This window comes from Strix uralensis, unplaced genomic scaffold, assembly GCF_047716275.1.
Source record: "Strix uralensis isolate ZFMK-TIS-50842 unplaced genomic scaffold, bStrUra1 scaffold_126, whole genome shotgun sequence".
NCBI classification, from domain to species: Eukaryota; Metazoa; Chordata; class Aves; order Strigiformes; family Strigidae; genus Strix; species Strix uralensis.
Window position 1 is genome coordinate 281,640 of NW_027436766.1, and position 27,590 is coordinate 309,229.

General features: G+C 39.3%; 1 pseudogene; it reads right to left on the bottom strand.

Moving 5' to 3' along the window:
* LOC141938510 (kinesin-like protein KIF20B) overlaps positions 1-20,505 on the bottom strand; it is a 35,558-nt pseudogene extending 15,053 nt beyond the window's left edge.
* Positions 20,506-27,590: the final 7,085 nt, after the last annotated feature.

Below are 27,590 nucleotides of genomic sequence, written 5' to 3' on the forward strand. Positions count from 1 at the left end.
TTTGTCAACTACTGCTTGCTTCTTCTCTTCCTTCTAAAGCCTCATAGGCTTCTCCCCCCCCCCCCCTTTTTTTTTTTTCAGAAAAGCCAAGCAACAAATCTTGTTTTTCAAAGTATGTTTTCTTAGCTTCATTAAGTAGCAATTCATTTAAGCATAGGTTACTTATTGGTGTTTTACACACAAGATGAATTTTGAAGAAGGTGGTGGTGGTGATAGGATAGAAAGGAACAGGCACACTAACTTCCATTACGTATTACGCTTTTTCATTTTGTGACACTCCTATTCTTCCCTTTCACATTGAGATGATCTCATGTAGGCTTTGTCATGTGATAAATGAGGGGACTTTGACAAAGGCCAGCTCCCCTCAAGCACCCACACTGTTAACACTTGACACGAGATCTGCTCTGTACTAACGACTTACGCTAGAGGACTCTGACGAGACCTCCAGTCACTTACAATTTCTGCTTGCTGCTCTACATAACGTTCTCTGTCATCCGCAAATTTTCTCATTTCTCTGTTGTGATGGCTCTCAGCTTCTTTCACTTCACTCATGAGTCTCATTTTTTCCTCCAGCCAATTCTTTTTATCAGTTTGATACTTTGTCTCACTTTCCTATTTTAGTGGAACCAGAAATAAAGCCATAGGCAGAGATTAAGCAACAAAAAAAAGAAGTCTTAAAATCCAGATTACCATTAAACTCATTAATTTCAAAAAGATAACAGAAATACTAGCACAGTTTTACTCCAGCATATTCCCAAGTGCAAGTATTATATTCTCATTTGTTCCTTTCCAGTTAAAAAAATTGTTCAGCAGTTCTCAGAACTTATTATTCGGACTGGCACATCTTCAGGGAACAGACTTTTTTCCCTCTAAAAAATGCTCTGGGTAGGTCACAAACACTATTAAAGTTACACCAAAGGTAATGGCAAAAAGACCCTTTTTACTTACAAATTCCCAATCTTTTATACTTGCAGAACATGTTAAAAAACCTACTTCAAGACTGAAAGGCAAAAAATGCAGCAAAATTTGAATGGTAAACAGAGAGAGTGTGTAACTAAGAATGTCGCTTCAATCACAGCAACTTTGCCTCCTTCTCTGCCACAATCAAACCTCTTGTCAGACATTCTCCCACATAGGACCTGAAAAGCTGCTTGAGAAAAAAGTCTACTTTCTAATCCAAGGAGAATTAAGAGGTAAATCCTTAGTCTAACAGGAAGGACTTACAGGTCACACAGCAAGCACAAGATCTTTAAACAGTCTGATTTATTTGCCCAAGCAACTGACGGGAAAAAGGCTTGAAACAATCCAACTCTTGACATCTGTTCAAGACAATTTTAAGAGGAGCCCAGCTAGAGAAGCACCGTCCATGGTAGCATAACATAGTGAAGGGTGCACTCCATTATGGAGCATCAGTGATGCTGTATATTACAAAGACACCACATCCAGACTTTGCTGCACTGATGCACGGCAGTTTTTAGAGGAGGTTTCCTTTACCAGAACTTGCCACATTGTGCCCTAGTTCTTGAAGATAGCAACACAAAAAAAATTTAGACTCCTAAATGAAAGTTATGGCTTTAAACCTAAGTATGAATTACATCACCATGTTTTACCTTCAGTTCTTTTCGCAGCTTTATTAATTCCTCATTTTCATCTATGTTTTTTTCTGTGGTTTTGCTCATCTTTTGCTGCCAGTCACTATTGCTCTGGTTATCCAGCTCTCTATATCTCTGCTTCCATGCTTCCAGTTCTAGTCAGCACACAAAATGAGGTTATATAACATCGTCTTAAATGCATATTTGACCACATTCACATCCTTCTACTAAAGTTACTTGGATTTATCAGCCATGACCACAGAGGGACAACAGAAGCCTTTAACTGTTAGAAGTTTGTTATGTACTATATAAAATTAATGCCTAAATAACACTCAGCAAATCAAAACAGAGATTTAAAGCAGCTATCACAATACATCCAAAACAATTTTGTCTCCTTGCTCCCTTTCCATGGAGAGATTACCCCAAACTAATCTGTTGGTCTCTTCTAATTTGGTTTCAATCACTTGATCTTGTTTAATATGAGTCTGTTCTTGTTCTTCTAATGTCATCCGCATATCTTCAATTATTTTTTCCTTTGCACACAGATCTGAAAATATATTTACAGATGAGCCCCCATCCTAGTTCCCACCATTCTCTCCCAAAGTGCCTTCATCACAAGTAATTTCCCCCATTTCCTGAGATCTAAAGCTCTATTAGAAAGAAATAGAGTATCTCTACTAAACTTTCCAAATCCAAAATTCTGAAGTGATTCTCATCAACTTGATTTAGGTGAGCATTTCATTGTTAATGTCAGACTAAGGCTTGTATTATACGAAAACCTAACTATTGTTCCACTGCTAAATGTTTATCAAACCTGCAAAAACTGTTATTGTGCTAGTTCATGTTTCAGGGTTTGACTTTTTCCACAATAGGCTTACTTTCAGAGCAACGTTTTCTTCCCACTTTCAATAGAGTTTCCTCACAATCCTTGAATTGGCTGCTTTCAATCAGTTCATTAGAGTTCTTTTCTGCCAATTTTCTTTTAATGGTAGTTACAGTGTTGTCCTGTGTTAAAATAAGATAAATTACTTTGAAGTTTTACAAAGTGAGCACTTAATAGGCTTAGTAATCTTTTAGATGCAAATATTTTTACAAATCTATCTGGGTAACCTGTATATGGGTTGTCAGAAGAACAAGTCAGTTACAGATCAGTTGCTTAAACAAAAAGCAGGTACACCTTCAGACAGTAATAAGCACAATGCTTTGCACTGTACAGAAAGTAGAGCAAGAGACTAGGAAACTACGAAATGCAAAAGGAGTTTACCACCTGAAGTATCCAGTGTCAAAAGAGTTGAGGAAATCCATGATTTGCTCAAAGGGCCAATGGTCAGCTCTACAAGTTCATCACTTTCTTGTCATAGTTGGTAGAGCTGGGAGTCTTAACCACCTTCAGCAAAGCCACAGATCATTTTTATCATGAAAGATCTGATGCAATTTGAAAGCCTAGTCAGTTCTGTCATACATACTTTAGACTATGTATTTGACCAAGAATAAAGTTTCTTTACTCACAAGATGACACAAGTGGCAAGCCATGCCGGTTGCCAAGGACCAATCACTCATCTAAGTAATTCATTAAAAGAAATAATGATCTATAGAACAGACTTGAGGTTTGTTGTCACATTTTAAGTTTCATCCCACACAGTCTCATAGAAACACTGGACAGAGCTAGAGCCTGTCTCTTGGAAGGAGCAGTGATAGGAAGCAGTCATCACAACTGTTACCACTCTGAGCATTAATACTATTGAAAAGCTAAGTTGCTCAGAGGCAGAGAGGGAATAGAAGATTAAGTATGGTCAAAGCTTTAAGTTCACAGTGGAAGAGAAAAATGGATCAGAGCGCTGCCTAAGTTTAACTTAAAATGTTCTCAGAACTACATTTCAGGTTACAGGGCATCAGGCTCAAAAAAACACCTAACCGCATGTTTTGATTTTTTTTTTTTTTAACCTGTGTACATGTAGCCAAGCCAGCCTTTTGGCATTCAGCAGCCAGCAGCAGACTAGCCAGCTGCAAATTTTATTGATCGCATTAAAAGCGGAGATACCCTGGCCATCCACTCTTAGATCAAACTCTGCTCAATACATTCATATTATTGCTCTGCCTTAGAAAGTTTGTGTGCATCATGGTAGTAGGTGGGACACACTGATTTTTGTTGCCAATTTACACAACCACTGTCCTTCTCACACTAACTTCTAACTTCAATTAAATTTGAGCTTTTGCTGCAGCAAAACCTCCTTTCCTTCCTCTTCCATTCAGGCAAAAATAAAAAAGACAGTGACATAATCCCTCTCTTCCCACAGCTGGAGTCCTCCCAGTTTGAGTGTTGTTTTTTTCTTTAGAGTGGCTCTTCATAGTCTCATCGACAGTCCTCCAATAGTAACTCCAGATCACTGCTTCCAGAAATCCTATTTTCCACACACACCTCTGCACACATTTTGCCGTAACTTCAGTTGTAATGCCAACTTCGCCTGCTACCATTTCAAGAAAGTAGCAATTACTTACAGAAAATTTCAATTTTCCAAAATAGTCAAGTCCGTTATAAGCACAGATTTAATTTTTTTGTAAACAGAAAATTGAGATGTCTAAGACTTACATAGTCTTTTATGGTTTCTTCTAAACAGGATATCAAATCTTGCAGTCTCGTGATAGCATCATCTTTTTGCTCTGCGATGTCCATTAGTTCTTGAATCCTTTTATTCTGCGTATTCATTTTCTTAGAAAAGAAAGTAGTTCAGTCAATGCTAAATTCTTGAACTATACAATGCATTTAGAAGCAAGATCAGTTAAGCTAAGCTTGATATAAAAAAAGCTAGAAACATACTACAATAGCATTTTAAGCTACTGAAATTTTGTACTAAAGCAAGTAATTTTGCACAAGTTTTTTTTGAGAAAGTTACCTCAGTTGCTTCTTTAAGCTGCTCAGCAGCCTCATCCGATTTAATCATCTGCATTTCAAAGTCTGTAACAGGAAGAGAAGCCTGCATCAAATAAGTGGCTATTACATAGTTTACTCAGTAATCCATTTTTCCAGATCTTCTGGTACTTTAGTAGCTTTTGAATAGACTCATTTATTTTTGTGTTGGCTTCTACTTACAGGACACATTTCAAAAGTTCAGGTTTTTTTGAACAGAATTGGGCCCTGTAACCCGTATAAAATATAGATCATGTCAAGAGACTTCTGCTGAAATCATATTATGAGGTATTGATACTTTTATCTATGAATGTTCCACAGAATACCTGAAAACACTGCATCAGCAAAATGTGAAGTGCTGGGATCACAATATAACCATGAAATCAAGAATAAATAATGTTGACATGTTACCCCCACAATTCAGAAGTCTTCAACTGACAGTTCTAAGTTTTGTCTTAAAAATGAAATAATCAAGGCCTGTGGAATTGTTCAACCCAAACATACACAAAACAATTGATTACCACCTATAGAGGTAACATACGATTTGGTTCCAAAATCCTGCTCAACTGGATTATTTCTATTTTACAGTGTCATTTCTTTTTTCTTTCACATCACACACACACCCAGCTCACCTTTGGTTTTCTGTGTCAGCTGTTCTTCAATTTTGATTAGTTCATTGGTTTTCTCTGTCAGCTTTTCTTTGGTCTGAGTTAGTTCAGTGCTAGTTTTTCCCAGTCGCTTTTCAAGCCAACCTATAGCTTCCTGTGGGTCCTCCAGAGACACAATGTATCTGTATGTTTCTTCCGCCTGCTTTTTGGTATCAACGACATCATTCTGCAGAGAATCAATAACATCCTCAAGATCAATGTAGGTGCCTGGCCTTATGCCATGTTCTCCATCCTGAAAGATAATTTATATCCATTTAGAAGTAGCAAATAGTTACACAATATCCATTATTTCTACTGAAAATTTCAAAGAACGTTATGTACTCAAACATCTAAGTACAGTTAATTCTGACTTCAAAGCCATCTTGTAGGTTCACAGGCAATTTGATTGCCAGTTTCTCTCTACCTTCACACAGAATTCTCCAGCATCAAGTAACAGCTACTTTATTTTTAAAGCATTTAACGGCCCACCATCACATTCCCTTTTATACCACCACAAAAGCATCCCCTCCAAATTTAATATAAAAGCTAGCATTTTTACCCGATGAGAACACTGAATGAACACAGCAAGCAAACAGTTTTAGAAGGAATACATCTGAAATTTTCAAATATCAGTAAAAGTTTGTGAGGTCAAATAAGTTTGTGGTAACTTATCAAATTAAGCTGTACTTAAAACACTGACTTTCTTTCCTCCTTGTTTTTTTAAAAACAAAGGGTTCGAAACTCACAAGAACCAGCCTCAACTTCAGAGTTTAGTTATGCTTAAGTGTATATACAATTCTCATTGCTTCAGTTGTAGCCACAATAGCCTTAAGAGGAAAGAAGTCTCTGGGACCACTCCAGTACCATCCATATATGGGGTCTTAGAAGTCAGCTTCAAATACCTTAAACAGGCACTCAATGCAACAGTTTATAGCATAATTGCAGCTTTTCCCCCAGTTTCTTTGTACACAGTAATTCTCACTTTGTGTTGCAGAAATGCAGAAAACCCCAGATTCCTAAATGCATGTCCGAGGCACAGCAACTACTCCTATTGAACATGATAAATATATCTTGCTGAGGATACAGTTAGGCAGCATGCAATTCCTTGAAACCATTCTTCTAATTCTTGAGACGTACCATCACCATAACAGGTAGTTAGTGAAAGGGATGTTATCAGGGGCATAATACCAGAGGTCCAGCTTGTTCACTGCAAGGCTTATCCTTTAGTTCATTTTCTTCATCCATGTCTTCAAGATCACCATTTACAAGTTCCTTGAAGATTTCCAGGCGTCTGTCAGAATCTTCTTGAAGCCGTTCTCGTTCATAAGAAAGGAACTCACTATAGTAGGGAAAATAAGTCAGATAAAAGCTAGCTAGTATGAGCTGCTACAAAGTTATTAGTACAGCTGCCTATAAACAAAGATGTTTTTTTCTTTATTTTGGCACAATAAAACAATACACAAAATGGTGTTGCTACACCAGAGTACGCACACTCCTGAAGAATGAGGGGGAGACATATATACACAGATATGGCTAACACTTGACTACAAGCATTTTTTCTAAGCTTCTTGAGCCAGAATACCCATCTGAAGTATCACTAAGACTGCAGTAACCAAAGAATTTGCAAGTGTCACTCTTTCTACAGACATCCTATCAAAGCTCTTCTGTTAGGGAGAGCTCTACAGGAACACTGCTGACAGATTACACACACACACACACACACCCTATGTGCCCCAAATCAAAGCCTTTCCTACACAGTATTTTTCCTGAACTCATAGTCCAAACAGAAACTGATCTATTAACAGAGGCAGTAAGTCTAGCAGAAGAGTGTGGTCTCTTATAGCCAAGAGACAGATTTAAGAAATAAATGAATGGAATTTAATTTTTTTTAATCATTAACTTTAAAAACCACTTAAAGCTAACTTACTTGAAATATATTTCCTGCTCAGCAAAATATTGGGCAAATTCCTGCATCACCTCTTCACGAATCTTTAGTTCCAGCAGTAACTTATTCTTCTTTTCAGCAATAAGTTTGTTCTTCAACTCTTCTATGAGATTCAGCAGCATCTAGAATTACCATTAGTATTAAGTTTTTCATAACGACATGGTTTCCCATAAGTGAGATTTTTCTCATTCCTCAAACACTACAACACCACTTTACCCTTCCACCTGACAAAATTTCTTCCAGTTCTTTTATTAGCTTATTCATAAACAGGAAGATTTATGAGTAGATCAGAAGATCTCTTTGGTACTAAACACAGCAGTTTATAAGTTTGCACAGAGCAGGCATTTGTAAAGAACATCCATTTTATTACAAGAATTCTTGAAGTTGTCTTAAACAGGCTTAAGCTCCACAGGATTTGGCTCTTGTTTTCCAGGTGCTCATTTTTGGGACAATATTAATGAAACCTCCACAAAAGAGTTTCTAGTCCTCAGTTCCCTCCTCATCTTCCCTAGAAGTGACTAAATTTGCTGTTCCTTAAGGAACAGTTTTCAGCATTTTCTTGTACACAGAATACAGAGAAACAGTCTTCTGTATTGCTAAAAGCAGGTAATACTTGCTGTGCATTGACCACAGGCTACCAAAAGGAGAGAAAGCCAAATCTGCAATTCTTACTGCTTGGTCTATATTCAGACACATTATAGAGTTTTCCCACAACAGGCATCATCACATCATGAGTAATCCCACTTTTAGTTCTTAATGCTGGATTTAGATAAAATAAGGGTGATCAGAAAAAAAGGTGAGAGGGGGGAAAACCAGAATAATACCTTGCTTCAAGACTCCATGCTACGCTAATTCTTAACATACCCCTGGCACATACCATGTACTCTTTTTTTCCCATAATAACTTTATTATCTTCATGTTTCTGCACTGCTTCTTCTCCTGACATATGCTGTTCCTCCATCTCATTATCATCTTCAATCACATCTTCTAAGCTCCTGTCCCATAGGACAGTAACTCTTTTCCTTGAAATTGGCATTTTAATGTGACTAAGTAGTGATGATGTTGTTGATTTCTGGTCAAATGACTGATCTTGGACAAAAACAGATGTGTCCATAGCTAAAACCTACCCAGAAAACAAAGAATAAAGTCTTCAGTATTTTTTAATCCTCTACTGGCACTTCCAAGATATACCCGCTGCACTTCCCTATAGGTCTCCTGAGCACAGTACTCCCCCAGTCTATCATCTGTTCAGAGTCACTACTTCAACTGGTTTCCAGCTAGAGTATAAAGGAGTCACTTTAGAGTCTAACCCTTCTTTTGATTGCAGGAACACCAAGTTTCACTAGCTTGACAACGTACAAGAGGGTTGCCACCTCATGCACCTTCAGATTTCTGTATTTCCTATACTTTGAGTTTCTAGTTGCATTACACAAATGCCATCCAACAAATTCTGTTTGTTTTAGTGTTGTACTTAACCCATTTAGATGAGCCCACATTCTAATGGCCTGGATCTCTTGTCCTTTGAACATATTTAACTGTCAACAGAAGTTTTCCATGGTTTCCATTAAGGCTGCAGCACTGATCCCCAATACTTTTGTCTTCCAACTCCACCAGGGTTCTATCCCTGCACTTACTCCTACTCATTCTGCTTAACCTCCACCTTCCCACTGAAGCTCCTGAGGACATAAAGACAACCTTTCAAATTCTCTTTGGTGCTCAACCTACATACCTCAGGTGAGCAATATTCCACATTAAGATAGCAGTAGTATATGGGGCAGCTAGACTTGCTACTAGGTGAGAGCATGCTATGACTACAGAAGAAAAATTCACCCAGATCTCATGGAATTTCTTCCAAATATAGCAAGTGTCTTGTCAGGCTGGATATTTTATGGGAATTACGGATTTTTAATAGGAAATATATGTCCCAACAAAGCCTTTTTAAAAGCTTTACAAGGAAATAAAGCCTGACTAGGAGCAATCAGAAAATACGATTGCAACATGAGACAGAAAAACCCAGTCACTAAATTCATATTCTTAGGAGAGAGGGAACCTGCTCTTTAAAGGCAAATCAGAAGTACTGATCAAGATAAACTGCAACACACTTACTTTTTGTGCAATGGCCGAGAACTTTAACACATGGAGTGTTTCATCGTACGTTGAAGCACATTGGCTTATGTTTACTATCATGTATACACTCCCCTTTCCACTGAAGAATCCTTGAAGGAAATGAGTTAGTTTACTTTCCCGAAAGGGTATGTGCTGCTGCGACCTTTAAAGACAAAAGAACAGATGACCAGATGTTTAATAATTTCCAGTCAGTGTAAAAGCTACCCAGCATGAAGACTTAAAAATATTTATTAAAGTAGTAGTCATTAAATAAATTAAAATTGTTTTGGACTAGATGCAGCTGTTTGTAGAGAGACCATGTGGCTGTTGTGACTGTGGCTTTAGCCATTATCTTAGATAGGCTATAGCAATATAACCAATGGGAGCACTTAAACTGAAAGTGTTCAACGTTTAGCCGTGGGCAGGTCACACAGCCTCATGCTACACCAAACTATACCCCAACCTCTCTCTTCCCTTCCACATTAATGAAGAGAACATATCTAGTTCTAGGCATGCAGTATCCAACATCATCAGAGATCTCTCTCACTCGGTATCCGGCCTCTGAGAATGGACAAGAGCAAGTGCCTAGGCAAGAAAATGAGCATACACCAAACACATGGAGATACTTTTCAGAACTTTCTTCCTAATCTCCCAGCAGTTTGGCACTTCCTAAAAAAAAAAAAAAAAAAAAAATCACAATTTGTGCCCTTGAATTTAACAGCTGGGGATGTAGTTTTTGATGCTTATAGGAAATTTTATGAGAATTCCTAAAACATGACTGAACGCACACTTGCCACCAAATAGGTTGCCTGCATTTTGGACACATAACAGCTATTCAGTTACATGGACAGTGCTACAGAACTCAGGAAGGCAGCGACACTCCTACCAGAGTACATAGACAGCTCATAAGTAGCTTTGCTGCAGGACTGGTAGTCCAAAATAATTTTAAGAAAGTTTCTATTTCCTATTCAACTTGCAAAGGGCATGTATTAACACTTTAACAATATAGAAGAAATGCTCTGAAGCATGATCTCTTAAAATTCCAAGTTATTGGGATCAGAAGAAGTCATTCTGAATACATTAACAGCCCTCTAAGCAGCCGCTAGTTTTAATGCATCCTTCCTATCTGGAAAGAACAGAAAAATAAGACAGACTGTAAATTCACAGAACATAATCAGGAACACACGCTAGCAAAGCTTCTTCATCTTAAGGTGTTACAGACTTTGAACAGGCTGTCAGGAAGAGTGCTACGGGGTAAGTGAATTTGGCAAAGCACATCCATCAGCAGACTGGGTTCATTTAACTTCTGGGACAGAAATAGAGCTGCAAATGAGAACATGTGGAGAAAGCAGTTCCTGGACAGTTATATCCAGCTGTGACTATATATTGTACTGTTTTTTAGACAACTAGCTTCTTGTATTATTTCACTCTTATTTAGATCCCCAAGGTAGGGCATAAATAGCAGGAAGGCTTTCTTTTGTCTGCATATGGTTAGCTGGATCAGGAGGAGAGTGTTAAAAGTTATGTCAGTATTTATTAAAAAACAGACAAATTTTGTCAAATGGTGCACAGTTATGATAGCACAGCAATGTTCTGCTGATGAAAAAATGTTACACTAGAAGTATTAGACAGTTGAGTTAGTTCGTAAGGAGTAATAAAAGGCTAAAAATTTGACACTTACTATGACACTGGTGAAAAGGGGGGTTTAAACTTATTCCAAAGTTTGATTTTTTGATAAACCAAGCTCAGAGGAGTAAAGTTAAATTGCTAAAATATACAATAGCATGCTTAAAGGAGATTAGAATTGATGATTTAAAGAGCAGAACAAGGCAAGTTTAAGATAACTTTGGTAGATCAACAAGTCTATACATCATTTCCACCAAAAACTTAGTATTAGCATTGCATATTTTAAACATTGTAGGTAATACCTAAAAGCCACAACCAGTTTGCAATTCGTACAAGGACTTACTTTGACTGTTGAGAATTCTTGAGTGCGTTAATACACTTGCCTAGAATCAGAAGAGAGGTGTTTATATTTCCACTCTCTTTCAATCTATGACCTTCATTGTGGGTCTTGGCATATCTTTCTGAACCAGCAAGATCACACAGTGACAATCTGAAAACAGATAAGGAAAACTCCCTTTATTTACCTTAGAACATGCACAAATTATTCACTTTTTAAAATGATCACTGTTTTTAGAGGAAGAATTTCTTGATCTTCATCTGCACAAACACTTCCATTCTTTTCAGTGTTGCTTTCCCAATCAAATTTTACATTACTTCCTGACAAATCTTTTCCCAACACACTTCTTATTTCCCCTCCCCCCCCCCACCATCCTCTTCCTTTTGAGGACTTAGACGAGTTCAGGTATATAGCAGGCTAACAGAAACTTGTGCTGAACAGAGGGGACAAGATATAGAACAGCACTGCAACCTGATGGCTGGAGATAGAGGGCCAAGTACTGCATGATTGTAGAAAGTGGGGAAAAGGAGTGGGAAGTGGGTAGAAAGTGCATGAGCTTCTACCAGGAAGCACTGGGTATATAGTCAGTACCAGTACACCAACACAGAAGATAACTGACAACTTCATCACAAAAGAAGAGAGGGTCTCTGCTCTGAACTTACTCATTGACTCGGGTGACTTGTGGGGCTCCTGAATCTTCAATTTTTAGTATCTTAACTGTGAATATGCTGTGACTAAAAGGAAAAGTTTAAATCAGCAGAGAAGATAAAGTAGACTAATACCTTCAAAATATTTTTAGCCTCCACAACATCTGTTCAAAACACTGTTGAATCTGTCAACTTGTCTCAGCATATACTCTATCAGATACAAACTTTTAAAGAGATGCTGGTGTAGCCTTTATTTTGCTTTTTCCTCAGACATTTAGATGGAATAAAGCTAAGTGCTTTTGCTTGAAGGACAGTATTTGATAAATCTGTTAGCTTTTGTACAGGTTCATCTTACTGACGGATTGAATCCTTTTGACTAAAAACATTGGGTCACACAGTGCTAAAGGATGCCAAACCTAGATATCTAGACCCTGTTAAAGCCTCTTCCCCTCCTAAAAGCCACAATCCATATTTTAGTTCCCCCTTCCTCCCAGACACCATCCTATGCCCAGTGCTATTCAAAAAGTTTCTCACCTTCTGCTGGAGAAAGTATTTAGCTTCGTGCTTGCGATACTCTGGTGTTTCAACCCCAGTTTTAGAAGTCTAAAAGCTTCTTTAGAATCAGAAATCTGAACCCACTGCAGACCTTTAGGAAGAACAAACACAGTAATCTTGTAAATATCATTATCAAAAAGAAAGAAGGGATTAGGGGATAACGTATGCACACCAAGAATAATACGTTTATTTGAGACAAAAACATTTTACTAAGCATGCTTCAGACAGAAATTATGTGACGACAAAATCAAGATTCTTCCTTCCATGGGAAAGGAAGGGCACATATCTCTCATCATTTCATCCTATTAGCACACAGAAATATGCTCCATCCAAATTAAGTGAGCAACCTTAGCCTCCACTCTGAAAAGCCAAAGCACAGGGTCTAATATGAGCATGAATGCCCTATGTTCATACTCATCAAGGCAGAATTCTACCTGGACAGCTTCTCTGGTTTAGCCTACGATTTTGAGGGTGCGGGGGGAAAATCACCTAGACATCTTTCAGGGCCATCAAGTTAAAAAAAAAAAAAAAAAAAAAAAAAGAAAATCAGTGAAGAATTTTGTCTGCAATATGATGACTGTATATCACCTTGGTATGGGCTAGAGTAAATACCTACAACCCTACTAATGGAACTTTATGGCCTCTGTTAAACTAGAGGTCACCAAAATTGTACTAGCAAAAATACCAGCTGTGAGGAAGAAAAATAAGAAAATCATCAGCTGGTTTTCCTCAAGAACATCAGGAACAGCCTTATACCTCCAAATGTTATAAAAAGAGATTATGCTGAAGCATAGCTCAAAGCAGACTATTTCCTACTTCACACCTCTTCTAGTCTTTGAAGAAATGAAGGAGTTGGGTTTATCATCTGATTCAGCTTTTTGAATTATAATTTGGCATATAAAAGATAAAAGGAGCAGGCCAAACACCTCCAAAAAAGCCTTTAATCTAGAATTGGTGTCTTGATTTTCCAAAGAACCTATAAATCAAATAGGATTTGAAACCTGTTATTTCCATGGCCAGAAACAAACACTGAACTGTTAGAGTTCTGCTAACCCCCCGCCTCCCCCAACCCACAACAAATCACATCACAGGCTTCATTAGAGTACTGTAAAATGTAATTTGCAGTCAGACTGAACTTTCTCACATATTCTCTGAAAATACTAACAAAATAGAACTGTTGAGCCAATTATAACTATAGGTAAGAATTTGGAGTCTTTTTTAAGAAAATGGAAAAAATCAAAACACTAAAAAATTTGTCAATTGTTCTCAATATTTCTCCCATTTCAGAGAAATATCAAGTCAGTGGAGTGCACGCAGGCTTTTAAGAGTTACAGTTAACAACAGAGAGAAAACACTATTAAAGGTACAGATACTTCTGTGTATGTAGATTGTTGCCTTTCATACCCAAGGCAGACATTTCTAGTGCCACAGTGAATACAGTTAGGAGTTTTCTAATCTAGAAATAAATATTATTACAGGAAGACTGACTTCTCAAATTACACGTTTGGCAATTTGCAATGTATTCTAATCACCTTTTACATAAGAACATCCCTTGATGTCTTGAGCAAGGCGTAGTGTTTTTCTTTTCTTGTCATTTGACATAGGAATCAGTAGATCATAAAAACATTCATTGTAAATCTCACAAAATGAAACCCAAAGAGAAAATTTCACGTGATTTTTCGCAGTTGTGCTAGATTGTTCTGAGCCTTTTAAGAGTTCTTCCAAATCTGTCAAGTACAAAATATTACAAGTCAGTATAGACCTTGTAAAATAAACTTTATTCAAAAAATTAATAAGTGAAGACTGATATTACAGCAGCCTTCTAAAAAGCACTTACCCCAGACAAAAATCCCTTGAAACTTTTCTCCCCTTTCTTAAATATCTGGAAGTCACATGCTTACCCTACATATCTGCCAGACACCTCATCTACCACTTCCTTTCCCACTTGCAAATTCTATCAAAAACATGCAGCTTTGTTAGAATTATTCAAGTCTCTTCAATGTCTTTAAAAGAATCAAACTGACAAGTACATATCATTCTAACATTTTAAAGCAAACCTAGTATTTAGGTAGTTTTTAAATGCTAGAATTAGGTTTATCTAATTACATACAGGGTCAGGATACCACTAGAAACCATAGCATAAGTAGTACTATTTTTCCTTGCCATAGTTTCATCTCATTTAATGTCTGTTCAGGTAAACTTCTAACCATTTTATCCTTGTGTTTTCTGGCCAGATAAATTGATCACTATCCAATTCACAGGCATATAAAAATGCCAAGCAGTCATTTTATTATTAACATAGGCCAGAAGTCAGTTGTTGACTTTAAGAAAGCTTCTTTGCCTGCTTTAATTGCAATTCTTTAATATAAAACATACCCTTACAACCAACTGGTGCTTTGCTGTTAGTGCTATCTTGATGGTCTACCTACAAAAGAGAACAGAGGCTTTAAGATACATCGTTGACAGTAGATCACCAGTTCCTTTTGTAACAGCTCCTACTAGACAGTAATACAGTGTAGTTGCAATATGCCAATACAAAGATCCTGACTAGGCATCATGTCTAGTTCGATGCACCTGTTCACTCCTATTGAAAGGATTGTTCTTACCTTAATACTCATCCCTGACACTTCCCTTACATCAGGCCCTATCACAGTACAGAGCACTTCAGCTCCCTGAGCCAGAGGAAAACTAGCCACAGAAAAATAGAGGGGTGGGACCCCACAGAGAAACAGGGTGATTTAACAGGATGATTTGCGGAACTCCAGTTGTAGTTTACACATTATTCTTAACCTGGTGAATCTAGAGAGTCTGGAAATTTTTTAGTATTGGTATTTTGCTAATTCAGGATTCCGTATCTTACAGCTTCCTAGGTCAACTCTCAGAAATAGAGGTAAATGTAGAACACTTGTTCACTTAAGAAATTAAGTGAACAACTTACTACTACATGATACAGGCTGTATCACAGTTGAAATAAAGCCCAGGTTTTAGAAAGAGAAGGAAAACTTCCTTCTGCTGAATTCTTAAAAAAAAAAAAACAAAAAAAAACCAAAGTAAAACAAATCCCTACAGATAGAGGTTAATACACACACACTCCATTCCCACTCTTAGTTTTGGTTGTTTGGTTTTTTTAGGCACAGAACTGCAAAGAAGTGCAACTCGTCTACCAAAACCAGTATGCTTAAGAGAAGAAACATGGATTAAAAAACAGGTGTGATTTGGGTTGGGTTTTTTTAATGTTTTGTCAAGAGCATATGTCATATAAAGCTGGGATTCCATAAAGCAATTCCTGAAATAGTTAAATACGTGTGTAATCAAAACTTTCAGGTTTAAGCTTTACGCATATAAAACACCCACCCAAACCTCTCTCTGTTGAAGTAGGTGCAAACTTTGAAAACTGTTGTTATAAGAACAATACTTCAGCTTAGAGATTTAGTGGCAAAACTACAGGGGACACATACATGATCGTTTTTTCTGAAGCCCTTAAAGACTGCTAGAGCTAGATAGAACATACGCCTGTGCTTTTGAAGTGAAGTCTTGAAGAACTCTGCTGCCACCTGCCTTCCACACTGGAGAATTCTAGTTAAGTAACTCGGATAAAAATCAAGGTAACAGATAGATTCCATCCCACAACAGCCACACCACTGTATTATAACCCAGCATACCACTAGGCAGATAATTCTTTTCACTAAAAATAAAAAATGCACTGCAATCCATTTCTAGTTCCAATTCCTAGCATATGCTCAGTTTTCTTACATTATTGCATTCATTTCAGAGTTAAAGACACCAGGAAAAAGATATGCTTATACAAAATACAAATCCCCACAACTGTAATTGGACTAAACAGCTTTAGAGTTCCAAGCAATTCATGAAACTGAAGTGTATTTCTGGACTACTCAATAGTGAACTGTTTAAGAATAAAGTCCAGCAGAAACCTGTTTGAATTCAAATCTTTAGAAATCCAACAGCTTTATAGCTCTGCTGTTCCAAAAAACCCTTTGCTTCCTTTGAGGTTATTGGCATAGACTGGAAGAGGGGAACAACCTCAAAATCATTCATTTCTTTCAAGTATCCTGGAAGAGAGTAAATTGTTTAAAGGAGCAGACCTACTAGCATCCCCGCAGATGGCGAGACTATTTGCATTCCATCCTTATTAAGCACCAGTAACCCCAGAGGATAAATTATCAGATGCTCAAACTATAGAAAAAAACCTTAGTGTTTACATTCTATAAAGTATTCAGCCACAAGGCAGAAATTCACAGAACAGGGTTCATCAGCAATATTGCTCACTTTGCTGCTCATCTGAAGAGCTACCTGACAGCAAAGACACTTCCATACTTAAATACAGAGAGTTGCTTCCCATTGAAAAATGAACATGGTAACATTGAGCTATCTAAAGATGCATGTACTCGTCAGTACAGAAAGAAGTGCTCCTCTACCTCTTTTGTTAGGCGAAGTATTGAATTTTTAATAGCAGTTTCTTCTTTCACTTGGTCTCTAGTCAGCCTTATATAATCTCTGCACCGATGGGGTTTGAAATCCATTGCTGTGTATAGCCTCCCTTGAATACTTTTAAACAACATATCCATAGTCCTTGGCAGAATACCGATGTCATCTTCTGTCCCTGAAAGCAACATACCAAAGAAAGACCCTAATTATTACTGTGAACAAGATATACAAATAAACAAAGACAGAAAGATAAGCAACTCTAATCTCAAGGCATACATGATGGATTTGGAGGCCACTTACAGCACGAAGCAGTGGGTTTTTTATTCTCAAGGTAATAGCAATGTCATTAGTGTTCTGAAAGGTATTTGGCTTTCAGCAACAGCTCATGCTCTACCCCTTAGACAGTAAGGGGCAGAACATAAAAACTGATGGGGTGTTCTGCATAAACTTAGCCTTAAGGAAAAAAAACAAAAAACAAACCAACCACAACCAACGCACATTCAATAGAGATTTGCAGTTTTTCAATTGCATTTCATAGGCTGCCTTCACTCTCTCTCTCAAGGAAGTAATCTGCAAATACAACTGATGACTCCTCTCTCAGCTGCAGTCCTGTACTAATTCCACAGACCCTACCAAAAAAGTTCTAGAAGCCTTGTGAAGACTCACTCCTTTCCCTGTCCCAGACCCTTTCCTACCAAAGCATCCTACTTTTGCACATGAAAGGCAAAAAGGAGTCAGATAAAAGCCTCAGTGAACACTTGATCTTTCTGAATCCAGATGCAAGTTTAAAAAGGGTTCACTTAACTTTGATTTCTAAACCGGAGAGGAAAGAGGGGAGAATGGAAGAGAAACAACTATCCTGTCTCAGACTGACAGCATTATCTTCCAGCCTCTGATAACTCCTACCGCTCCTGAGACAGATGGGCTTTCACCAGTTACAGCACTAGCTGTGTTGCCCAAGTCAGAACCTATGTAAAATCTAGCTGGCACTCAAACACCAAGCTAGGAACCAAATAACATACTAAAGTACTGTTGGATTACATTTGTTTCTCCTCATCTACTCGTAATTTTTTGTTTCTCGTAATGCCACTTGTAATTCAACCTCACATGAACAAAGTAGCAGTCACTGGCAAACAACAAACAGTCCTAAAAAACTGTTGCATCTTTCACTTAAGTCCCTTGCCATTGACTGAATACAGACTGCCATGTACTGCCAGAAAGGAAAGGCTATATTGACAATACTGGGAATAACAGAAGAGGAAATCATGGCACCCCGTAGGCAACATTCTGCCCTGACAGTTCTTATCACAAGTTGATAGTTAAGTCCTAGAAAAATATAATAGCATGAAAAAGTCTGCAGAGTCTGAAAAGACATGAATCAAAAAGTCTTGAAAACCCACACAATATAGCCCAAACTAGCTAAGCATGCGGGACTGTACACTTTAGGAATTTTGGGGGGTTGTTATTTACCTATTATTTATTAGGACAGAGCATGCCATCATTGACCCAGATTAATGATAACTGAAAATACTGGCAGTAGTCTTTAGTTATAATCTACCTAACAGAAGATCACTTAGAAGACAATGTCACTTCAATAAAGATCAATTTCATATGGCATAAGACATATTGTCCTTCTACTACTTCTGTGTATAAAATAAGCATTATAGAATCTAGAACTGCCATTTTATTATAGGAGAAATTGTTTCCATCTAAATCACGCCACCTTATTTGTTAAAATGTTTTGGAAAATAATTAAAGAATGACATCTTCCAACCAGAAAGGATATTGAGCTTTAACAGTACAGAAACAGTACATCAGGAGACAAGGTCTCCTAGGATATTATTGATAAACTCAGAAACTCGAGACAAGACAGAAATACTTGGAAGTACTCAAATATGTTTCAAAACATTTATGCTCTGCCTGTAATAATTGAAACGGACTCAAATACTATTCCTTATTTGGAGACAATGCATATAAGATGCATATGACCTTTATAATAATGATTAAGAAAATATGAGTCTGGACTTACACACTTTTCACATTCTGATATACAGAACACATATTTTCTTAACTCCCCCCTCCACCCTCTAGATACTTGGAGGAAAAAAGAAGTCACATACACCTGGTTGAAATTATTACAGCCTTACAAAGCAATACCACTGTATGTTTACGTAAACTCTGGCAGTGACTGTCAGTTGGCAGTTTAGTGATATTGGTTATGGAAGGAGACTTTCAAAGGCTATTTATTATTATTATTATTCAAGAGAAGCCAATGTACAGGGCCTACAGCTTAAATAAAGGAAAGAGTTATAATATTTCTGCTAGAAGTAATCCTCTCAAAAAAAAAAAAAAAAAAGGAATTTCATTCAAGAACACATTTCTACTTATACCTTGGAATGTGTAGGTTTTCCCAGCATTTGTAACGCCATATGTAAAAATAAGATGATTATATCCATCTAAGAAGTCTTGCACTGGTTGCTTCATGGTGCCTTCAAAAAATTCTTCTTGAGTTGTTTCAGGGGCAAACACCTGAGCATTACCAAGAAACATCTTTATTTTGTTTCAGCAATCATTAGAGACTTTTAAAGAATCCTTTAAATTCTGTATGTTTATAATCTTAAAGACTATTGACAGTTTAAAAATCTAGTTGGATTGCTATTTAATAATATAAAGTTAAACAAATTTTTCCAGGAAAAGATTAAAAATTTTTAAAGACAATTCATTTACTTGTGAAAAAGTGAACTTCTGTCCAACAGTTTTTTCACTCAGTCGACTCAAAGAATATTGGGGTGGCTTCAGTATGACACTTGTTGAATCTTCAATCGAAACACAGCTCTATTAAAAGGAACCAGAAACAATGCAGGCATGAAAAGTGTATGAAAAGCTCAGCTTAGAGGAAAAAACAAACCAAAAACCCCAAGCATACATTTAAGGTATTTTCAAGTTATATAAATGTCACACCTGCAATTCATTTTCTCTCTCCAACGATGTAAATGGCCTAATACGCAGGCAAACTTGTATGTGTCCCTTAGGCTCCAAAACGTTCCTCTTAAATAAAAAAAAAATAAGGAAGTTAGAAATTTGACTAGCTTCTTTGTTGGATAGCTAGCATCTTAAGGCAGTTTTATTTTCACCAGGCTACTTTGAACAGACTTATTTGATGACAAGAGAAGCAAAAGTAATTCACTACATCAGTTTTCACAAGTGCTTAGGCCTCTGCAGAAGTTCGCTGTGATAACTTAAGAGTTCATAATCTTGCAGCATATATATATACACACACACACGACACTAAGGCAATGAGAAATCAAGAATGAAACCCACAAAAACATTCTATGATTAAGCTGCTCCAAGACTGATGCGCCCAATAAGGTATCAATGCAGTGCCACACAACTTAGTCTAATCCTATCTATCTCCTCCAAATTAAAAACATACTAAAGATGCTTTTCATCTTCTCTGTAAAATTCTGATTATTCGTATTGATGAAAAGACTAAGCTTATTAAAAAATATCCAAACAATGCAAACGTTAAAGCTTTCTTACCTGGCTTGTGTCCGAGTCTGAAGAAACCAAAGAAAAATCACCAGAGAGATCTGTTTTAAGGTCTTCCACACTTACTGGCCCTGTTCTTTGAAGTGGCTCAGCACTAGCAATATAGGATGGTCTGAAAAATTCCTCTTTATCCAAATTTGGTTCCATCCTGCGAGATAAAATAAAATCCTTCTTTTGTTTTCTGATCACATAACATAGAGCTTCTGAAGTCTCTTATATAAGACAAGCCAATTTGAAACTGATAGCTGCAGTTTCTTTAAGGAGAAAGCTTTCTTTATCCTATTCAAAATTTACACAGCAAGTTTCTGATAGCTGGGGAGAGGGTCTGCAATGGAGTTCACATCACGATGAAACAAGACCAGCCATTCTTCTTTCAATGCAAAGCAACTGTTTACGAGGGAAAAAGCCTTACACATATACCACAACCTTGCTAAAACCCATGTTTGACAAGGAAGATAGAATTAAAAAATAAAAACACCAAACAATCATATTGTTCCACATCCGTTTCTCCATCATCCCATTATTGTGTCCATTTAGAATAAAAGTTCATTGCAAGAGTAACCCAGACTTCATGGTTATCTCTGCAGGACCTGATAAATAATTGGTATTATAAATATAACACAATGTAGCTTAATGCATGACAGAGTTCAGAAAATATAGAAGACTAGCTATTAAGGGGACACTAGAAAATTAGACCTCATGCCAGAGGGCAAGTTACAGAATTGCTTTTTAGTAACTTTTTCAGTCATTTTATAGATCAGCAATTCATCTATTAATCCAAAATTTAATGATTTTTGTGCATCTCAGAATCTGGGCAGTGAAAATTTGCTATAGAAAATGAAAGTAAATTGATTCAGCGTTGATAGTAGACAGGTAGATTTCAAAATAATCTTTAAAAAGTGCATTTTATTTCAAAATATTGGCGTATTTTGTCTGCCCTTCACTCTCCAGTTGCTTTTTCCTGTGATGTTACAGACGTGGCTTGGCAGCTTTTGTTATAAATTAAGTTTAACTCATTGGGCTCACAGACTATGACAGCAACTCACTGGGCTCATAGACTATGGCAGCAAGCATTCCAGCAATTAGACATCTACCACATGGTCTCCTACAGTTTTGAAGCTTTGGACATGATGAGTCAATGGTCTAATACTACATTCCCATGTCTATGCTACAGCCACGTATATATATTTTGTCTCTAAATACTAATGGAGAACACACAGCATTCATTAAAACAGTGGACAGACCAGGGCTGGTTCGAAAAGGTGTTGCCTATTAAGCAGTCGTAATATTTTTGTTCCGCCCAGCAAAAAACCTGAAATATGCCAGCACTTTGGTGTCAAAACATTTAACAGTTCAGCCTGACTATCTAGCTTGTAAAAGGCAGATACAAGGCTTCATGAAGCCAGACAAACTTCACCAAGAGGCAAATGAGGTAAAGCTATACATAAACTAAGCAGCAATGTTTAGTTTAATCTACAGTTCTTATTTTGTCAGACAACTATATGAAAACCAGGAAAAACTTGGCCTGAAATACTGACAAAGCTTGAACAAACACCAAGTTGGGAATAAGCTACTACTGGAAAGAAACATACCTGTGCTCTCATGATCTAGAAGTCTTCCTCATCAGCTACACAAAGTCACAGGGCAAAACTCTTACCAGACCTTGACAGGAAACATAGTTGTTAGGTAACTGACAGTTTAGTTGTTTTAAATATAAGCTTATTTTAAAGTGTGATTTGTCGAGATTATGCTCTCACTCTGTGCTTTTTTACCTAAGGGGCAAAATACAAACATTAAGCTATGTATGTAAAGCTGGAATTCAAAGCATTCATATGAGCCCAGCATTCAGATAAGTCAGGTTGAACCACTAATAGCATGTAAAACACAAGATGCAAACTGTCCATCTGTCTGCACATTGTGTCATACAGCACTGTAATTACCTTAGATGTTCTGGGGTAAACAGGTATACTGCCCGGCTGTAGCCTCTAAAATGTACTTGTATACTGGGATACGTTATTGTAATTCTGCTTATCGTGACAACAGAGTTTAGAGCTGCAGACACCTTAAGAGAAGGGTATCCAGAATGGCACACAAAGCAAAACCTGGTCACGGTACACACACAACCTGTAGCACTGTCAGACAGCACAAGGGTTGAAAAGGCTCCAAACCTCACAGCTGGCAGCTTATAAAGAAACATAACGCATCAGTACTTACACTTTAAAAAATTTAAAAGAAAAGTTTTCCTCCGCAATTACCAATCTCTCACTGCAAGGCTTCGCAGTGTTGTCCCGTTCTTACGGGACACTGTCGCATGGCCTGGTCATAGCCCTGGACGCTACCCGTGACTTGCACGCCCCTCAGCAGTACCTAAAAGTTTTCACACACACATCCCCCGCTCCACAAGTTTTCACCCATCGTAGTGCCAGGGGAGAAGCGAGGGGAAGAGGCCTCAGCACCGCCTGCCACGCAGACCCCTCAGCACCGCCCGCCACGCAGACCCCCCACCACCGCTTCCCAGCTCCGCGACCCCGAGGTCGAAACCGCCGCCTCCTTCCCTCCTCTAGCGAGCGGCCGGCAGTCCGACAGCCCCACAACCCCTTACCGGAGAGCGCACGGCAGGCTGAGCGAGCCCAGCCACCGACCTCCGCCAGGCGAGAGCCGCTCGGCTCTGCTGAGCGGCCCTAGCAACCGTTGCGACTCACCAACAAAACTAAGGCACGGCCGCGATTCTTTTCAAATCTGACCAATGGCAGAGCTCGGCGCCGTCACGCGACCGCCGGCGAGGGAGGGCGGACGTTGCCGCGGCGAAAGGCTCGGCGGGAAATGTAGTCTGGGGGGGGCACGCGGCGGGGCCGGGCCGGGCCGGGCCGGGCAGCCCGGCTGGCGGTGCGGGGGGGAGGTTTCCTCTGAGGCGGCGGCTGGGCTTCGCAGTGGGGGCGCGCTGCGCTGCGAGGGGTGTTCTCTGAGGCTTCTGTGTTGCAGGCACCCAGAGTATGGAAATGTACGGATTTAGGTAACAAAAATCACCATAAGTTTCTCTTTAGACTCAGACAGGAATTCTTTGAACTTTAATAAAGAATGTCTGCCTGTTTTAAATTGAAATAAAAGGAAAAGTAACTTGAAAGTAGTCAATAACTACCAAAACCAAACGTTTGTCTTTCATTTGAAGAAAATGCCAGCTAGTGCAAGCAATTCTGTAAAAGAATAATTCTACACAGATCCTGTATCAGCTGCTTTGATGAGGTTGTCTTTAAGATTATATCCCATCTTTCGTTAAACAGAGGTTGTGTCGTATCAGTAAGAGATGTGTGCTTGATTTCAGTTCAGATGCAGGCCATGTTGCAAGAGTCGGTGTGTTTTAACAGCAGAAAGTGATGCGATTTTGGATTTGAAATTGCTTGCCAAACAAAACCGAAAAGCTCTTGTAGACATTCTTTAAGACTTAGGCTAACTTTTTAAAAAGTATTTTAGTTTCTATCCTGAACAGAACAGTGAATTCAAACTACTGAACTAACCTAATGCCAAACCACCTTTTTCATACCAGGAAGGGACTGAGAATGGTTCTCAAATAAAGGGGAAAATTAGCTCCTGCGAGCAAACCTGAAAGTTGTTCTCTTCTACTTGTTGAAAAGGAAAACTGAAGATCTTCTCGGAATATTTTTCAAGGTATATTCCTAAAAATGTTGGGTGCTGTTTTCTGCAGAACTTGGGGCATAACAAAGCTCATAGTACAAGCAGTATTTTGGTTTTGTTTGAATATTAGATTTCTGAAACTGATTTTAAAATACTGCACATGCTGCGTAATTTAAACTAGTATCTCAAAGGACTACCATCAACATACTAAAAGAGCAAAACACAATCTAACATGTGCTCCTAGCCTCACACAAACCATGATAAAGAAAACATTACATCAGCATAACCAACCCAGCCTGTTTTGGAGTGGGAGATGATGAAACTCTATCTATGTAAATAACCTATATGGCTTTTCACCAATATATTCTCCTTAAAGTAGTTTATGCAAGGACAGCCAGTTGCAACAAAAATATCTGCTGCCAAAAGTGTTAACTCATTAGCTCCTGAAATTATGTTTCTTTTTAAGTCCTCTATAACTTGTGGAGCAAGGTTGCCACTCTGCAAGGGGAAAAGATTTTTTTTATGAATTACGTGTTACAGCTCTCATCATTACCCTTAGAAACTTATGCTCCTTATATTTGGGACAGGATTGAAAAGTTGTGGATAGTCTCCTCATCAGAGTGATGAGATGATGCCCTCTGAGACAGCGTATCTCGGGTAGCTTTTACACTGCTGTCAGAAGAAATTAGAGACACAGTCAACACTTCTGGGACTTGGCCCAGCATCCTTCAGCACATCTGAGCAGCAGCCAAACCAGAACTGGCTTCAGCGTCTTTGTACTCAACTCATCTTCCCCGGGGAACTGACAAAGCACTTCAGTTTCCCCTCAGCACTCCTGGTTCTGCTGCGCTTCCCTGTGCCCTGACAGCGCTGCCTTCCCATCCTGGTTGGAGGAGAGTCCTTCTTCTGCAGGGCTTGTTTGGAGCTGACTGGCAGGAAAGCTCCCGTTCCTTGTCACAGAGGTGCCTTGGAGGAAAATGGTGTGCTGCGTTACCTTCTTGGTAGTCTGCCATATCAGCCCCTTTTCACCTGTCTTTCAGGGCAGTGCGTGTCATTGATCTTGTGATTTGCACAGTCCTGTGGGTGCATTTCACACTGCCTTTAATTTGAACCTATATAGTGGTACCCTCGTTGGCCCCGTGCCATCAGTTGCCTTCAGGTGACATTATTTCTAAGTCATATACAGCTGATTTTGTGAACTCATGACTTTGCAGGCTGTTGATTTGTGCATTCTTCTTTACTGATATAGGTATATTTTCCTTTATGTCTTTTAAGCAATAAGCTGCTTCTTCAGTCTCACATTTCCCAGTTCATCCAATATATTTTTTCCACAGCTGACTTTCAATTCTTCAACTATTTGCTTGTTTCCTGCTCAAGATTAGCTTTAAAGGCACAAACTTAAGAGAAAAATGACTTGAGTTTGTCCGTGTAATCGTTGTGCATCAGCGTGCATACGTTCAAGCCTTCCCTTGAACCGAGGGGCGCAGAGGCAGTCACTGGCAAGCAGACGATATTCACGTTGCGGTCCGGTGTCAGTCGGCCAGCACAGCGTCTCTTCCTTCAAAGGGACCTGAACTTACGTCAAATTAACGACGGGAGACAAGGTGACGGGGCCCGGAGCGCGAGGCCCGCCGTAACGTCCAGCCGTAGCACCTCGGCCCCACCGTCAAGGCCCCACCGGCCCCGCTGGCCCGGCAGCGCTGGCGGAAGCCGCCTCGGCGTGAAGCGAGGCCACAGACCACCCGCCGCCGCCCCGACCCCGCCGGGCCCTCGCACCCAGCCCCGGCAGAAGGCGCCCGGCCTGGGGGCTGCCGCGGGCGCTCCCCAGCTCGGGAGGCGTCACCCTGGGGGCAGGTGACGGCGTCGAGGCCCGGGAGATCCGAGCGGGGCTGGGCGTCCCCGGCCGGGAGCAGGCGGGGTCCAGCCCTGCAGGGTGGGGGGCGGCTGGCTGGAGCCCCACGGCAGTGTGGGGCCGGAGCCGCAGCCGTCCCCGGCGGTATCTGTAGTCAGGGCCCTTTCCCCAGGGGCAGGGGCTTTCTGCCAGCCGCCGGCCTCCAAATGCTGCGGCTGTTTCGTGGGTAATTTGGTTAACTGAGTAATTGCGGGAGTTCGGGCAGGGTGGGAGGAAGGAGTTGGCGGATGGTCATGAGGCCGCTCCCTTGAGGTGCTCTGGAAGCATAAAATACAGTCTGGAAAATGAATCCCAGACCCACCGGCAAAGAGGGGGCTTGAGCAGCACATGGCAGTGTGAAATAGCCAGCCGGGGGCCTGGGGAGGAAGGAGGGGATCGCTGATGGGCTGCTGGAGGCAAGCCATAGCGCCTGGTGCTGGACTCGGGCCTTGACACTTGGCCTCTGGCGGCTTCCCAGCGCCAGGGCTGGCTGCTGTGGCAAGTAAGGTGTTGGGGTTGCCTGTTGCCCTGTGGTCGTTTAAAGTCATTCACTGAGAAGAGAAGAGACAGGGAGCTCACAGCTGGAGGCATGGTTGTGTTAAGGCATGTTTAGGTACTGCTGCATGTGTGCTTTTCATAGATGCATTGAGGCCACCTGGTCCCATGACAGGGTTTTGTGTTATAAAAATGTGCTACATGTGCTCAGCATATAATTTTCAAATCTTCATAGCTTCATTTGAAAGCATGTACATGGCAAACATAGTATTACTCCTTGAGCAGGAGCTGTATTGTTTTACATAGGAGAAGATTTGAACTATATTTACTAAGATGTATGTTGTTCAATTTGAATAACTCAAGACTTAGTCCTTGGAAAGAGTGCAACTGAGACAAAAAAGCTATTGCTGTTTCTCCCTCCACCCTGGTTATTCATTCTACCCTTTGATTTATTGCATAATTCTCTGATGAGCTAAAGAGATCATTTCAGCTTTAACCAACCTTTTAATCTTGTAATTAAACCAAATAGTTTCAAAATCGATTATTCTCTGCAATACGTAATATAAATGATTACTGTTTTGAAGGTCAGATCTAGCATTTTGAAATCAGAAACTTCTATCTCTCATCAACAGGCTTAAAAATGTACCTGAAAACATAATTGTGTGTCTTGGATCATTACGCTTACCAAGTGTATGAGTGTACTTAGGTTCTCAGGTCACTTTAATTCGAACAGCTCTTAAAGAAGCGTGTGTAACCAAGTGCCTCACAGTAATAGTGTTCTATACTGGCTCTAGCAACTAAAATAAGTGAATGGCTTGGATATTTTGAGGAATTAGTAATGCAGTTTTTTTCAGTATTAGTGTGCTGTATATTTTTTACATCCATCCATCCATCCATCCATCCATCCATCCATCCATCCATCCATCCATCCATTTAAATCTTTTGTTACTATGATTAGGAAGCTTTTCAAGGCAGGATCATTAGGGCCTTCCATTAGCGCAGTTGTACTCATGTTTGCCTAATACAGTGCATTCTTAACCTCACAGGAGCTTTTTAACATCATCACAGCATAAATGATGATAAAGTATGTTTCTTAAATGTTTCTGTGACATACCCTACTCATTTAAACTGCCAATCTGGAGTAAAATTTAATAGACTCTCAAGATGAATAATAATTGAGAAATATTTTGTGTATGTATGTGCGTATATATAT